This window comes from Varroa destructor, unplaced genomic scaffold (assembly GCF_002443255.2).
Source record: "Varroa destructor unplaced genomic scaffold, Vdes_3.0 BEIS01000005.1, whole genome shotgun sequence".
NCBI lineage: Eukaryota > Metazoa > Arthropoda > Arachnida > Mesostigmata > Varroidae > Varroa > Varroa destructor.
In genome coordinates, this window is record NW_019211458.1 from 23,883,217 (window position 1) to 23,900,749 (window position 17,533).

At 40.9% G+C, this 17,533-nt stretch overlaps 2 long non-coding RNA genes across 2 annotated transcripts; both read right to left on the reverse strand.

Annotated features, from left to right (window-relative positions):
- Positions 1 to 268: 268 nt before the first annotated feature.
- Positions 269 to 2,147, reverse strand: LOC111251377 (uncharacterized). The gene is made up of 3 exons (XR_002673733.2): positions 1,999 to 2,147; positions 916 to 1,005; positions 269 to 461 (listed from the first exon to the last, which is right to left on the reverse strand). It is a non-coding gene; the product is annotated as an uncharacterized LOC111251377 (long non-coding RNA).
- Positions 2,148 to 11,269: 9,122 nt separating this feature from the next.
- Positions 11,270 to 12,847, reverse strand: LOC111252007 (uncharacterized). The gene is made up of 3 exons (XR_002674067.2): positions 12,743 to 12,847; positions 12,403 to 12,488; positions 11,270 to 11,933 (listed from the first exon to the last, which is right to left on the reverse strand). It is a non-coding gene; the product is annotated as an uncharacterized LOC111252007 (long non-coding RNA).
- Positions 12,848 to 17,533: the final 4,686 nt, after the last annotated feature.

Sequence of the window (17,533 nt, forward strand, 5' to 3'; positions counted from 1 at the left end):
ACCAAACTATAAAAGGCGATACACCCTGTTTTCCTGTCAGACATTCAGGTATTAACGTTTAGTCCAACGCCGCGTAAATTTGAAGCAACGAATATTCGACTGAGTGCTTTTGATTCACCCTCCAAAGCATGCTTGCGTTGTGTTAAGGTCGTAATGATACGGTAAGGTGTAGCGATACGAAACTCAGAGAAGATTAGTTACATCAGTAGCTTCTTTTATTTTTTATAAATAAAGGGTAGCGTTTCTTCGTACCTAAATAAGCACCGACGCGACGCATTAAATGACTGGCGACGAAGGCAGCTTCGATTCGAAGTAAATTTGCCAACTCACCCCTTTTAGCACATGCCAACGCATTGGGAGTACTGTCCGTTATTCTTTCTAGTCTCCACCGGCTGGACCTGCCCACTGTTTACATCAACAGCCTCGGTGTTGTTCCGCTTGGGCCTTCATAGTGACTTTTGCTAGAGGAGAAGTTAACACGAAACGATTTCATTGTGAGGAAAATAATTGATTGCGACACTCCACTAACTACGTGCTTCAAATTCGTTAGATATGAATAAAAACCATATCCTTATAACTTAACCGCGGTGAAGATATCATGCTCCGTAGATCAGATCGTCGCTACTCTCAGTTATACCGCACTACCATTGCCTTGTGGCAGGTGCCATCGAGTAGCAAATCCATTCAAGTACGTTTGTAACTTTAGAACCGTAAGCGTTTTAACTAACATCTCACCATTATATATATAGGAGATCTTAAAGAACATGTGTAGAGGTCGCGTGGCTATGAGTACGAGTGCGCGGCTTCCATAGTTGTAACCAAAAAGGCTCCAAAACCGGAACTCGTGACGGGTTCCAGGCTGACCTACCTAAGATGTGAGCAGTTTTAAATATCTAAGTCTTTATCGAAGCTCACCTGCTAGAGTATGGACATGGCGTTAGTGACAGCTTCGTTTCCTGACTTTCACGCTATCACCATAGCAACTGCCTTTGTCCTGCAGCCGTCCTGATCAGATTTCGAGTTCAATGGCAAAGTTCGCCACCAATAGACACCAAATAGATGTTAAATCTTCAGCCGTATTATAATATATGATCAGTTACCTAATCGGCAATTCAGTGTTGCCGGAATGCACACTGCATCTAAATAGTTTGAATTTTACGTCCAGAGCGCTTGGGTCGTTAGATTCCATTGGACGGCCGGCTTCTGCCAGAATTAAGTGAAACACTCTGCGTCCTGGGCTATAGATTCTAATTAATAGTGATCACTAAACGCTGATATTCCTTCTGAGGTTGGTAACGATGTTACTCGAATGAAAACTATTTTTTACTACATATTTACCATTGCATATTTCTTTAACATAATTTCTCACATAGTAGTTCAGCCTTTGGCATCATTCCAAAACATCTCACAAATCATTGAACATGTTCTTACAGTACAAAAATCTTTTTGGGAATAATTCGAATGGGATTTATTTAATCGATTAGATGACTGATTTAAAGCTGTTCGCAAAACCCGTTTTACTAGCTAACCATATTCGGACGATCCATTTGGTACACATCTCGTTTAAGGATGGACGGCAGCCTTGATTAACAGCAATGGCTGTAACCTCATCAGCGCTTCCTAAGCCGTAACTATTACCACTTGTACATTTAAGAGGTGGTAAGTGTGTAAAAAAATGTGTAATCTGGAAATAAGAACTTGAAGGTTGTCCCCACATGCGGGCAGTGCTGTTACTGTTCAACACTAAGGACAAAGAAAGTTAACTTTGGTATAAAGTGTATTTTCTACAGTTAATTTCTGCAAGCTGATCATCTGCTCTATTATCCTAGTTACCTATGATCTAATTGCTTAAATAATTTCGCCAATCGAATCTGGCAGAAATTGCATGGACTTGTGTACTTAATAGCATGTGATCTGGTCGGAACCAAGCACCCACTATCTCCGCTAGACTGACTTCGATAGCGTGGTGCTATCGAAATAGCTTAGATATGCTCATACCTTGTTTTTGTCCATTTCTCCAAGATATGTGTATCACTTGGCCCTATACCTCCACGCGGCCTTGTTGCAGTTGTAGAGAACTTTGCGTTCAATGGCGGCTCCGCCAGTGGTAAGCTGCGATAGCCAAAATAAGTTATCGGTAACAGCGTTCCTCCATTTGCATCAGTCAGTTTATGATTTACTTTTCTTGCCTAGTTTCTTGGGTCGGCCCGGCGAAAGGCAGAACATAGCTAGATAAAATTTATTCCTCTTTGCCTCTCGTACCTCGTCCCTTAACGAAAAACGAGTCTCGCTGTAAAAAGAGATTATGTCGAAAGCGCTACTTAGTCGAAATGAGAGTTTCTGAACGGCGACAGGGTAGTTCCCTGGAGCTGATCTGCCCGCTGCTTCCGTTTTCAAACGCTACTGAAGAATGTGGGGCGGCTATTCCGGGCCAGTGTTGAGATGCACGCACAAGGACAGGAATGAAGGGAGCGGTAGCCATGCATGGTGAACTCAGAAGTGATCAAGGTACTTCGGGCTAGGGTGTACAGTCACCGATTGGGGTGAATCGCCAGCGAGTATGAGCTATCATGACCAGCCAATGAGTGCAAGAGCATGCTAACGCAAGCCAAATGGCATGGCTTAGAGGTAGGACTAGAGCAGGGCACGAGGGAGAGGCTCTTCTTTTCTCTATTTCTTGTCTTTACCTATCTTTTTTCGTTGATTAGGCCACAAACCACCGACTTCTAACTTCATTGTTCCCACGTTCTCAGTCGGTTACATGGTCGTCTGGTTGGTCGAAGAATCCGTGACCCAAAACATAATACCGTCTCTTTTATTGGCCATTTGTTAACGTTCGGGATCACACATGAGAGACCATATGGACGAACCAGTCATGCTTCTTCTACTTGAGTACTAGCGGCTGACCACTGACCGGCTCGTGATTGAGTGGAAGGACGACGGTAAATTGGAGATAAGCGAGGCACGACTGCGCATCCTTCTACATTGCTGATCGCGTATGTCAGGAGTGTCAGGAAATGGGGGTCTGAGTAGGGTCGCAGAAGAAGCACGGAGACGGCACAGTGCGGAGCAACTTTTCGGTGGACCAATTAGTTGCCCGATGAGCCGGGAATTTGCCGGGAAGATGAACAGGTCAAAAAAAAAACCCAGGGTTTTAGGTCTCGTCTGGGCTGACTCTTGTTGGCCTAGTCATCAGCTTTAGTCAGCCTAACTTCAGGGTATACTGTCATACATTCATATCTTGCAACGACGGCGGAGCTGATGTACTGCAGTGCTGGCCCTTCTAGGTATAACCTGAGGTACGAGCAGTTATTCAGTCATGGATGGCTTCGCGACCTCGAAAATTGCAAGGCTATGAGAATGCGAGGCCTACAATGAAGATGATTTTTACAAGATCCACGAGAAGAACCTAGGGAAGGAGCTTCTGGGAGGGATTTTATGGACTCCACGGCCTCCTGCTCTTAGCCACTGGTACGACGTTCGTTCCACGTAACTCTAGTAGTCCTCTAGAGGCCAGTAGACAAATGTGGGAGGCAAGAAATAAAGAATAATAAAAAGGGAGGGACGTACATAGAAATGGGCCATTGCTTTATAAATCAGAATAACGTGTACACCGGAAGGTCATTTATGCACAACACACACACACACATTAGGATACAACGGACTGGTGCTGTACACCCTAAGCTGCTCGGAGTGGCGAAGAACCACTGTCACTACTCAGCAGAACAACTGAGTAGAAATGGGTATATGAATGACAATAATCACGTAATTAAGGTTACCCGAAGAAAACTAGCTGGCCAACCTACTTAGGCAGTGAAAGGCACTGCCTGTTATAGTAGAAGCGTTCTTAAAAATTTGCTGTAGTACACAAAAGAGCTATAGAGGTAAGTAACATAAAAGCGAATCTTATTTTATCCTCTAGAAATCATTGGACAGACAGATACAGCGAAATGTAATAGAAATGAAATTTTTATTGCAGCACACACACACACACACACATCTTCAGCTAATAACGCTTGATAGCGGTCGACTGAACTTTTGAGTACATATTACAAATTACCAACAAAAGTATCATGATTCCTAGAAGTTGGGATAACGATTGGACACTGTTTACAACTTAGTTTTTTTCTGATAAGTGACTTAAATCCAAAAGGCGAACATGAAGTTTGTAACATTTCGGAGCGTCTACGCTATTCTAGATTATGTTACATCTGTTCTAAAGTAACCCACTGCTTTGCGGATAATAAGTGCTATGATCCAACTTTTTTTAATCCACGCACTCGTGGTAGAATCACCTTCGCTTACGAACAGAGGCTATGTAAAAATTTAATTTAATGAATATAAATTATTCACCTACTTCATTTATGTATTACTTTAGTTGTGAAAGTAAGCTTATAGTAAGTATTTTTTTTACAGATTCATATAAAAAGTTCACTATATGCTTCTAAAAAAGGAAGCATCTTCTCCTTATCTCTACTAAACTTAAAACTGAAAGAGCGTCGCCCTTTTGCATAAAGCGATATCCTCGGAAAATTAATTCGTAACTAAATTTCGTTCCCGGCAATTTCAATGCTAGCAGACGCTTGTAATCGGTATTTCAATAAGACGTAGCTATTGAAGTTTTTTACGCAAAAAGCATAAGATATGACATGTAAACTATATGAAAATATACGTGAAACGCCGATACGTAAATTCAACGCTGTGGCAGCTGTGTTGGCTTTGATTGATTCGCACTTTCAAAGGAACCTTCAATAAATTGCGCTCTTCTGTCAAATACGACAATCACATAGATACATACGCCGATACCGGGCTTTTTTAAATCTAGATTTTTCTTCGTTCGATTAGATTGTTCTAACAAATGCTACGTTTCGAGTCATGAGTGCAGCACACATTGGATGCATCCGAAAGTAAGTTGTTGCATCGGATGTGTGCTATCATTGTAGCTGGACTGTCAGAGGATATCAACTGAAATCGCTGGGCACTATTATCTCTGAAGGTACCTATGACACAACAGGTCAATCACAACGCCTACTCCGGCCTAATTACACGCCACTATGCTAGTCTGAATAATCAACGTTTTCACGCCCTTACCCAAACACGTTCTTTACAAACACGAGGTTAAAAGGTAATGCATTATGTAGCCTAGACTTCGATGCCAATATATTATTGTAGTAAAGTAAAGTTCCCATAAATTAAATTTTTTTTGGACTAATTCTGATAACTCTGCACATCATAACAACGCTCACAAAAACGATCTGTAAGGAAATTCATTGTAAAATCGCTGCGCATGCCCTTCTTGTAATTGAAGGCCTGTCTTTCTTAACTGTGAGTGTTTTGGTATCGCGCCTGCTTTTGCATATATATGTATATATATTAGTAATCAATATGTTCGCATTGTATTCAATGTAGGGTTGTTTTCTCCAACAAGTGGCTCTAGAAAGAGACGGAAATCGGTTGATTCAATAAGCTGCAATAGCAAAAATGCTTCCTAGAGTCTCATCCATTACACCGCTTACTCTAAACTTTTTTCCTCTCCTTATTTAGTCGGCCGGATGCCGGCCTAGCTCACTCCAAATTCAATAACAACTTTTTTTTGAAAGCTAAAAAAACGAAAATTGCGCTGATTAAACAGCAGAAGGTCAGTTAAAGCCTTTCTGACCCACTTTTCTCTCCCTCCTTTCTCTTTTTGCCTCCAATTGTCTCCTGACGCTCCTGTTGGTTCTGCTTGTGGTAGCTCTGTACAAACCCATCGCTAGACCAGAGTAGCACATTCTGTCTTTTCCCAGTGTTTCTATCTCATTTTTCGTCTCCTTTCCCGCTTCTCGTGTTCCATTTCTTGCTCATGCATCAAAGCGACCTAGATGATTTATAACCCAAGACTAGGAAAAACCCGAGTGCTGCCTAGGCGTTGCTTGCGGTGCTCGTTCACGGTGGTCTACTGCAAGAAATATGGACGAGCTCTGAATGCTGAAGGACCGTTGAAAAGGGGGTTCATCGGAAAATTAGAGCTGCGCAAAGAAAGCTGCCGTACAGTTGTAACAGCAGCGTATTTCAACGGGTGGGCGCAAGGCGGATTGCGATAACGGCGGCGATGAGAAGCCATCCGTCAGTGTACTAAGAAGTGGATGTGACTTCGAAACAAAGAAAAGTTCGCAGCCCAGATCGGCGCATCATAGCATCGTCACTAATCACTCACCTCCGCCGTGTGCACTCTTCATTGTTGAGTCTGGCGCATCTGTTATATATATATATGTATATATAAGGCTCGACACCCTCACTCTGTGCCTGCCCTTCAAGGTATGTAATGTACCCCAGTCAAATGGCATATTTATTAAATATAACTATACCTGAAACATTGTAATTCTGCTAGTAAATTAGTCATTCACTTAGCAGTAGATATTTGAGAAAAAATTTAGCTAGCATGTATTCTGATCAAATTCTAAATAATAGATAAACGTATATATATATATATATATATATACTGTGTGTTCCGAGTATTCCGTATAGACTACACTGTTCCTTGCACTCAAAAGGTTTTATCGTTTGAATACGGCGAAACCTGCTATATATTTCGACTTAAGGGCCGTTCTTCGAAGTTATTGCCTAAATCATATCGGTGTCTCTGTAGACCTGTTACTAAGCCCAAATCCTTATTTCACATATGGAGCTATTGTCTGTTTCGGCGCTCTGATAATGCCAATTATTATGCCTCTTAGGGAATGCTGGCAGATATTTGCAACGGCTCGCACAAAGCAGCGAACAAGTTTATAGCCTCATTGGCTTAGGATTTGCTCGTAGGTAAGTTAGAGCAGTCTAAATTTATGTATAAACATAAATATATATATACATATATACGATTGTACTGTCGGTTAGTTTCCGATATAAAATCCTGGTAATGTATCCTTTCTAAATATTTATTTTTACTAAATTGCAAAAATACTGAAATAGCTATTTTCTAAACAGTCTTTTGGTTGGATTCTCTCTCTCTCCTCTCTCTCTCTCTCTATATATATATATATATATATATATATATATATATTAAAGTTTTCATATTTGTCAAACTGCAATCGGTAAGAATATCGTAGGTGGTGAAAAAGACTCTATTTTTAAAAGGCGACCAACACCGGTGAGCATTGACGGATGATTGTACTCGGCTATGTTTTCAACAGAGAGACATGACCAGGCTAGTAAGTTACTTCTATCAACGACATCTTCCAGTAAAGTATGCTAGTTATCATAGAGGATTAATCAGTTTAGAATGTTTGGTTTAATTCTGACGAATAACGATTTCAGACTAGATAAAACGACTGGAGTACTGAAGTGCGATGCCTCTTATAGAATGATCTGACTGGTAGCCCAGCCATTGGCTGCCAGATGAATTAGGACTTTGAAGAAATTAGGTGAGGCTATTTAAATAGGAAGATAAAATAAACCTATACCGATCTAACCTATAGGGACCTCAAATCATCTCGTTTAATCTAATTAAGAAGGAATTATGGATCTCGGGAAACTGCTCCTGCAGTAGTTAAAGTGTTTAATCTCATCAAGAAATATATAATTAGAAAAATTATCTCCTTTTTTGATTCGGGTTTTTTAAATCATAGATGCTATCCAAGGGATCTCGAAATGTTAATTTCGATTTTGAAATTCTCACAGGATATGTCTGTTTAATAACTTCATAGTGATGATGCAATGTGATAATAATAATAATAATAACACATTAACAAAATAAGATAGCAGCCATTCTTCATCGGATTAGGTGACCGCGGCGGTGTGGAGGAGCTTTTCGGCCTAACATGGCCGTTGGATCGCACCCAGTTTACCATTGACTCGCTAATTATTCTTAGACTAACCGGTGCCGATGTAGGTCTTTGTTGTTAAATATTCTCTCAAGCAACCTAACCTAATCTACTTCCCTCTTGAATATAGACACTGTGGCTCGTCGCTTTCGTCCTCGTCTGTTGCATCTTTTTCCTGATGCTACCGTTCAGTGCTGCTGCTGCTGTTGGAGATGCTCGTTGTTACGTTCTTATCGTCGTCGTTGAAAAAGCCTTTCGTTGTACGGAATGTCACCGCATCCGTGTTTTTCTGATCTGCTCTGACCGTCCGTGGCTGGAGCAGACCTTTTTGCCAACGTCAGCAAAGGAAGAAGTAAGCGGTAAGCATCTGGCGAGATCCACCTTTGTATTGGACTGTAGGATTCCGTTAGGCGGAGCCAGTGTAGCGGTGCGAAAGCAACCTGGGAGAACTAATCTAAGCCTGCTATTGCGCACGGAAATAAACATCTACTGGGTAAGTGAAGTAGATGTTTTTCCGTCAATATAATAGCCGTTTAATAAGAAAAAAACAGGCTCACCGGGTCGGTGGTACCTAACGATGATGATAGTGTTTCAAGCTGAAATGAACATACTGAGTTGCTTCACTCAAGCCAAAACAGAACTAGCGGATAGCAACGTGCAGCGAGTTAAGGACATGGAACCTAGGAATCAGTACATATATTTTCATTGACCAAAGGTTGGTATGCAAAAAAAATGGGAGCGGGCCATGCAAGGTGACGGAGAACCAAACGACTACTTAATTATATTTTCTTTGGTATGACCAACACAACTTGAAAAATGTGTGTTAGCAATACCATGCTCCGTAAAAGATTCCTAAGGACACGATTTTTGAGGCCTATGTACGCTGCGTATCGCGTCAGATGACTTGGCTGATTAGCCTGCGCGGTCGGAGGCAGGTTAATGCTGTTCGGTATCTGAAGCAGATTTATCATACGTTTAGAATCGGTCGCCTCGGACCAACAGTGTTCTCCTTAAGCTGGTTTCCTAGGTAACATAAGTGTGCTCCTTACTTTAAACAAAGCATGCTAGTTGCTCAATAACCTGAGAGTCTTTTTCTGACAGGCTGTCTATGGGCTTATGGGAACAGATTTCGCATAACGCAGGTATCCAACAAACGTAGATCCTTCGTTCATAAAATCAATAATGACCAGCTTACTTAGGTGATGTTTCGAGCCAACTCGGACCACCTTAAACACAAAAAGTTTTCTTAGAAGCCCTCCTTTCTGGAAAAAGACGAACGGCTGGCCTTCGTTGGTATTTGACGCAGTATAGTAATACAAAAAAAAAGAAGTAGCTCCTAAATATGTCATTAGTACCCCAGATCATTAAGGTCCGAAAAGCAATAGAAGTATAATTACCCTCTCTATCTTCACATCGTAGGGTAATACAGTGCATGCGACAGTTAACGACGCATAAAGTATTCAATAGATTTGAAATTGCGCGGGGAAACGAGGCAAACTTTAGTGCGTTAAAGCTGGTTCGCTATATTACGCAGTTAATTGAGATTTTAGATCAATCGAAAAATCGGAAAATATAGCTAGGGGTAAACGAAAGGAGTTTTCCGCCATTCTAAATACAATCCGCATATATATCGAATTAATTTATTCACTAGCTGCTTTTTCCTATTGATCGTGGCACTTTGATTAGCTCTACGATTAGTAATATTATATAAGTAACTGGATTTAAACTAAGGTAAGTGTTTGCGGCCATTTTTGAAAAACGTCTGTGGATGGCTACAAAATTGGGTAAATTTTTTAGATATTTGCGGTAAAACATGTCACACGATCATGTAACACGATGAGGTTAGCTAGATTTGTCTAGCATGACAAAGCCTTTTAATATTATTAAAGCGCTTTTCATGTATCCACGTCACTGGCGCGGTGTTTGAAGACTTTCCTATATATGCCATATTTACAGATGGAATTTTAGACGATTAAAAAAATGGAATTGCATGATCATCTTTCGAAGAAATAGTTAATAGGTAAATCGGACAAATAGATAAGTGAACTCAGATAAAGCTATTCCGAATCTATCTACATTGTGAAATTGATTTCAATCACCCTGTCAGTTCACTTTTATCTTTTATTTAATGTTGATAACAACGTAACGGGTGGTAGTGTGATTAGGTCTAACTGCCTAAATAACAGTATGAACTCCATATACTTGCAATTAATAAACATACTAATCTTGATATCTTATTTTTCGATCTTTGTAATTATTACTATAATATTCGTTTTCAAAGAACTGCTTTTCTATCTGCAACTGTGTTTCACAGTCATACAAAGTGCTCATCGCTACCCCCATCTCTGTAGTACGTATATAATATTATAAACACATAAGCACTAGAGACGGACTGATGTGTCTGAGGCGTTCGTTATCCGAATGCCTAATATACGTTTGCTTACCCTGGATCAGCACAGCATGGTCTTGAGATAGATCTTGAATGGAAACGCCTATAATAAATTTCAAAGGGCAAATAGCTCTTTCGCGATGCCCGCTACGCGTTAGCCGAATATAATCGTTTAGCTCAACATGACCGGACGTCAATGGAATCCTCAGTAATCGTTTGCAACCCACTCGACAGAGGGACAAGTAAGCAAGTCTACAAACTTCGGATGGCGCAGTAACGGTACCATCTCAATGCCAGACACAGGACTCTACTGAACCAATCGATTTGTCTCCCTGTTCATATTGTGTCAGAAACCACTCAGAGCCTGTGCTAACGTACAACTGCAAAAAGAAGAAAGACGCTTGCCTGCTATTCAATGAATCAGTCCTATTTTTCTATAGAGATGATAATACAGTAAGATGGAAGGGATTGAGTCCATGGCTCGCACACCCGACCGGCGATAGGCGATGCCACGGAAGAGCACTCAAACTGATGTCTACCGACGACCTAGGGGGCTTTATGCCTGCGCATCCAAAATGAATCGTCCAAGCGGAACTGCGACACAAAATCGGCTTGAACATCGCCTTTTTTTTCGACTTTATCATCTTTTTAATGATGATAAAAGCGAAAATTGTATATATTACATCTATATCGCCTTATTTAATCAATGTCTTAGCTTTATTTATTCATTCGTGTTAGGAGTCAGCCGAACCCGAAGATTTGCTTTTTGCCGGTATGCGCCCCTACGTTTTGCCTAGATTGTAAATTCAGACTCTGATTTCGTAGACATGTTAGTGTACGACTGGAGCTGTAAAACGCCTTTTGAGGGCTAAATGCGATGGGACACCTCGTATTATAACAAAATCCTTGTGTATACCTTCGGCTCATTTGATATCATGCTGTTCTGCTCTGCTGCTGGAAGCTAAGCGACAAGAAAGTGGCGGAAATTTTTGAACGGTTGAATTGCGGTCCCTTTGTTTTTCCATTCAGCACAAAGGTTGCGTTTTGAGTGCTTCAACTAACAGTTACTTTATCCGCCTGTTAGAATAAACGCCTTATTTCTAACTGTCTATGTGACCTTGCGCATTTGTGTGGGCGTTATAGCGCATGCTATACCTTTTTATAGTGACAATGCACCAATTATGGGGGACAAATGTTTTCTTAGCATAACCCTCTATGTATTCTATTTGCTGATTTATGTAGTTGGTGTGTAGAATTCTCTGTCTGTTACATATGGAAGCTTCCCTCTGAATTTCTCAAACTACTAACATCACGTTGTGTGAATACTGTGCTTTCTAAGGCTCGAAAATGTAAAGAAGCTTTTAATTTTAGTTACAGTTCTTGTTCAATAATCTTTTGTGGACCGAAAAAATGGTAACATGTTTATTATATATATATATTAATCTCGGCTCTTCATTATTTTTCTTCTTACATATGAGGGCAACATCCTGTATAGAATGATTTTCCCAGTTGAAGATAGATATTTATTATCATTACAGTTAATATCGACCGTCTTAAGGCTCAGGTCAAACTGAGAAAGCAGCGAGTAGAAGGCAGACGAAAATCTTCCTATAATCGAATTACACTGCTCGCCACCTGTTCGTCCACAAATATCCTCAGCAAGCTGGGGTAACGCTGAAGTCAACAACGATGCCAGGGTCTTCATTTGTCCAGTTCGACCGGCTCCGATACTCACGGGAGACGCACTGAAAATATTTGAATAGTTTTAAAAGTAATTAAAGATGCCATTGAGGTGAGGTAACGCATATTACAAATAAACTACTCTTCGACCCGGTTTAGCTAAATGAGATTTATTTTTTTAGCCTTTTGCTGATTCGGTTCTATTTAAGCAGTCTGACTCGGACCTAACTTGAATGTTAATTTTATATATATATAAGAACGGAAAAGGTCATATCCAGTTATTTTTTTTAAGGACTTCATTAAAATAGGATGTCACTTCAATAGCCAAATCTGTGAATAAACTGTTCATCAGCTTAATTCAAAGAAGCTCTGTTAATTAAGAATGAACGATCTGGACTCGATCTGGATCGACAACGATGGAACCGATCATATTATTAAGTTCAGTGATAGAAGATCTTGTGCTTGACACTATTTAGAAGCTGTTTGCGGCGACGTCCGTTTCCTTGATACGTGCAACTAAGTTGACCTACTTACTCGTTCGCTCGAATAGAACTGACTATGAGTTCTGAGGATTTGTTGGTTTTCGTTTCCGCCGAGCGGAATGAGACGACCTTTGCGTTCTGAAAAAGCTCCATATTAGAATCAGTAGCATTTCTTGCCTTATTTGCTTTGGCCTACTTCAGGTTAACTATTGGAACACTATTAAGGACAAGTCGGTAGGTAGTAGTACCTCTTCGTTCGATTTTGTTCTTTCTCGCCCTCGTTCCGTCCGTTAGCAAACATATCCTGCCATTTCCAATTAAGTTAGCTCAAAGAACGACTTTCCAAAAATAATAAAAGAGAAATGAACAAAAGCAATCTTAAAAGAACTCACGAACATTCAAAGACGGATACAACTCAGAGGCATACATGAGCAACGATATTATTAATACCGCGTCTGACGTATCGACATGTAGGGCACAGAATCCTGCTTCGTCCTTTTTTGGATATAGTCGGCTGTTAATCTTTTAGCGACAAGGTTCCCTGACGAAAAAGATCTTAGGACAGAGTTAGGTTTGCTTCTGATTTTACTCCTTTTGACGCGACAAAACGCAAGAGTGCCAGAAAATGCGTGTGGGATATTCCTTTAGAAGTTGAATTGGAGAACGTCTCCGAATGGGAATGAACCTCGCCAAAAAGGTGGACTAGTTAGGATACGAGGTTCTAGTAAGCTTCTGCGGACAACAATGTGAAATTGGAAGATGGATCAACTTTTCAGCAAAGCGATCCACAGGAACGAAAAGAACCCGTTCATCAAAATGATTACTCTTGACTACTTCAAATATCTGATATTCTCGCTTCTAATTTAGATCGACATCTATGCGAAAAGTTATTTATGTTGAGATATTGATTTTGCTATTACTTTCTCTTTTTAGTTATCTTGGGAGAGCAAGCCGTACAGAACTAAGTTTACAACCGAAGTTGCATCTTTCTTCAAAAGCTATCTTCTATCAGGGCATCTAGTGCATCAGGGCATATTTCGCTACTCAAAACCAGCAAAAAGCTTGTATTTTCATATGCGATTGAACAAATGTTATGTGTGATTCTCGCTAGTTTTAGCTTAAGTCTATTATGTTACCTTAGTGGTCTAAAAATAAAAAGCTTTGAGGTGGTTAGTAGATTCAGATTTTTATTCCGACCAATATGACTTCACCCGTAAGTTAATGTTATAAACGATGAAAGACAATAGTGGTTTTACTTAAATATTTCGAGTTCTACGTCTGGTACTACGTGCGGCAATGCTTTAGAGCTGTGGGCTTCGTTGGAAAATATTCATTATACTGCACTGCAACTTCTTTCCTAACACGATAACCGTCTTGCAGTTACTCTGTAGCTTATTATTGTATAAGCCCCGTGTCAATTTCGATTGTATAAATTGCGAACGTCTAGTGAAGTTCTTCTGACTCGATCACAATAGACGACGCCACATCGCTATCGGTGGCATTCAGTAATTCTAGTTTGTTTTCATAACAAGTGGCCATATTTACAGAACCTGTGCATTTCTCTTAGCGTAGACAAATTGAAGTTGAAGACAAACGCGAACAATTTGAAGTTGTCATCAGAAGAAGCGTCCATTAATTAGTCACCGTGTTTTCGCTTATATTTATTAGGCAGTATAACAGTACGTTTTGATGGATACACATACACAGAATCGCCTTGACGTACGTGCGGGTACTAGTACCACCGCGTCTGAACCACCTCTACTCGTAACCTCAATTTATTCACTGTCGTCTACAACGCGGAACGACGTTCGCTTTAAAGTGCAATGTGTGTATATTTGTACCGTCACGAATAGATTTTAGTTTTTCCATTTTTTAAATTCCATCTTTTTGTTTTATTTATCATACATTCTGAACTTCCCTGAATAGGAAATGGCGTTTGTAGGAAAAAAATCACTCGAGCTTTCGAGTGGCCGGACTCTGGATCATATGACGAATCAGGTCTGCAGGGGGGCATGGGTTCTCTGGAAACCACTTAGTCCATTCCCTTTAAGAAGCGTCCCATTGAAGATATGTCTGGCTCCCTCTCTAAATTCGAGCGGGGCTTGACACAGCATCATTATGCTATATACGCATGGCCGGAGAGGGCAATGTGAACGCGTATGCGGGCCTGACTGCTTGAAGGTTCGACGACAGGGACGACAGGGACCTCCGCGTATCTTGGATATCAGAAGTAGCAGACAGGCAAACCCTTTTCGGTACGTCGCTTGGCATACGATATATGCAATCCCCATCGCTTCTTAAATTGCGTTCTAGCCTGCTTGCCCCAGTCTGTGATGTTGGTAAGAACCGGAACGCTGTCACAGCCAGTTACACGATATATCATGCATTTTCGTTTGTATTCTATGACTCCGTTGAAAAGCATGAAGCGAGGCACAAGACCCAGGGCAGGATGGCAAGACAAGGACAGACGTAACGATACAGCAGTGCAGTGGAATATTTGAGCGTAGATCAAGCTGAATTGAGAGCGGAGATAGGGAGAGTAAAGGACAGTGCGGATGCAAACAGCACGATAGCACCGGGCAGCGTGGAAATTCAAACAGCTTATCGCGAAGAAACAAGACAGGCTAAAATATATTGTAGTAGATAGAAAAAGACAAACACGATGCGTCTCGTACTGATGTACGTATGCAAATATATGTATGATATATCCTGAACGGCCACGTATGAATGGAATATGTTGAAACACAAAAACAGAAACCAAATACAAGCGACGGTTGTACTGTCCGCTAGTTGACCACGAGGTGTTGGTCTTGACACAGATTTGTTACTAATTGGGCCACTGAAGTGTGATTCGATAATAGGATGAAGTTCTCTACATTCGGACAAAAAGGTAATAACATCTAAGAGGTTAGCCCCATCCCTTTCAGCACCATAGGTTAAAATATCTATTGGGTTAGTTGTGAATGAAAGAAGCATTGTCGAACGTGTCATTGCTGGAGTCTATGCATAGATGACAAGTATTACGACAGCTAAAGTATGGGACGCACGATTGATAACCTGCAGAAGTCAAACGTAGCTCTGATACGTATAGCTATATGCAACCATACGGTGGTGCGCCCTTTTGAGTTGCTAAATAGACCTTAAAATATTAGGTAGGCTAAATTTATCATAAGAAAATCTAACCTCTAGATTTTATCGTTCACATTGCAGTAATTTTTCCTTTTATCTATGCCTCTGCCTGTTTGAATCCGGTCTTTGAGGAAAAGGTATAGTAGAAAAGTGTATCAAAAGCAGATTCTAATGGACCTCTAAGGTCACTGCATTCTAGATTCCTGGACTACAAAAAACTGTGATCTATAATTACTATAAGACAGTAAGCTATAAACAACAAATGGGCCCGCGTAGGTCTGGCAAGTGGACGACAAACATTATAGTTCAATAATTCATACTACCAACGTCGATGATTAACGATAAAAATCATGACTCCAAAGAATATTCAAGTGAAACCATGCTCTACGATTCCAAAGTCTTTGTACTCTTAAACTAGGCACCTATTCCAGATTGATAAGGGTCAATCCGATACAGTAAGCTACGGACCGGCTTTGCTGGTAGGCTGACCCAACAAGCGACGGCAGACGTCGACCTCGACATTACGAAGCTTTTTGACTATCGTCCTTTCTAGGGCAGCCTACCTAGCATCCTGTCAGAGCCACTATCCGAAGCATCTATATACCCTATTCGCATACCCGTGGTGATCGCCAATAGGCTTGGTTAAGCGTGACTAGATATGATTGTGGCATCGGGTAGGATGGTAAAGTCGTATGGGTTAAATTGCTGTTACAAACGAGGTCTTAATTGCTATCGCGAACCTACGCTTGGCTCTACGAGGAAAGTTTTTGTGTGAGATAGCGTGCGTAAGAGATTCAGGTCAGTGTGCAACGTGGGGCACACGATATAATCGACACGACCTGCGCAGAGAAGGCACGGGGTGAGCAGCAGATTCATTATAACGAGATGATGTTAGACTAGTACGTACTGACAATAAACGAAGACCTCTCATTGGCAGTTCGGGAAGTTTAAACGCCTGAAACGCTTTTGATACGTCGATCGCATAGATCCTCAGATTCTCCTGCAACTTAACAAAATAGAGGGCTCAGCTACGTAGAACCGATAAGCTTGCTATAATTTAATGTCACATAGTTATTACGGGTACCAGAAAGCGAATACCGTATTAGCCCTGGCTGGACAGTTCCCATTGTCTCCAACACTGGAATCCATTAATTTCATGTTATTTCCACCTGTGCGTCATGTAAAAATCTTAAATTTGCTTTTACTTTCGTTGGGGCGCATTGTAACATATGTGTAAATCCGAGCGAAACACAGGCAGATCAACTTCAGATGCTCCTATTGTACTTCGGGTCATACAATATAAGTACTGTGACGCGTCGTTGAGTTAACTGAGCACCACTTTTCTCTCTTTATAGAAATAGACGGATGCTAATGTTGTTCTACTAGAGAATTAATAGAATTCTTGAACTGTTACGGAGGAACCTGTCGGAACGAGTAACACATTTTAAAAGAGTCCTTCAAAGATCATTTTGTCGGTGCCAATATAGGCGCGACCAAGCCCGTATGTCAGTTGTCCCATGTGCATTTTCTAATACTGTTGTAATTACTTCTAGAATGAATTATTTAGAAGTTAAGTAGGCCAACCGTAATAGATCGACTTGCTAAGCATTGGCCAGATGAGACCGAGACAATTACCGACGGGACGGACATGCTAGTCCACGAGTCGGAGACATTAGACAATGTAAGTGCAAACCTCCTTTTCCAGATTCATCATCATCATCCGCTAGTTGGTAACAGTTTCCTAATTCATTTATTCGGCCACTAGCTTGCCACTCAAGTATAAAAGCTTATTTCTCCGGCATAGGTTGATGAGTTCACAAACAGCGTTTAATCCGGTAGAGGAATACTGATAGATACAAACACGTCACACGGGTATTATTGTTCTTCGTTTAGATGTATCAGCCCACCATGGGAATCTATTCCCGTAAAAATAGGAATGCAGTGTATAGCCCGAGTGCTGAGTATGAGGAGTTTGCTTAAGGTGCAAAAGATAAAAGCTGTTTACCATATCATGCAGACAAGATTGGAGGGCTTCGGCTGGAAGCGGTCTCGCT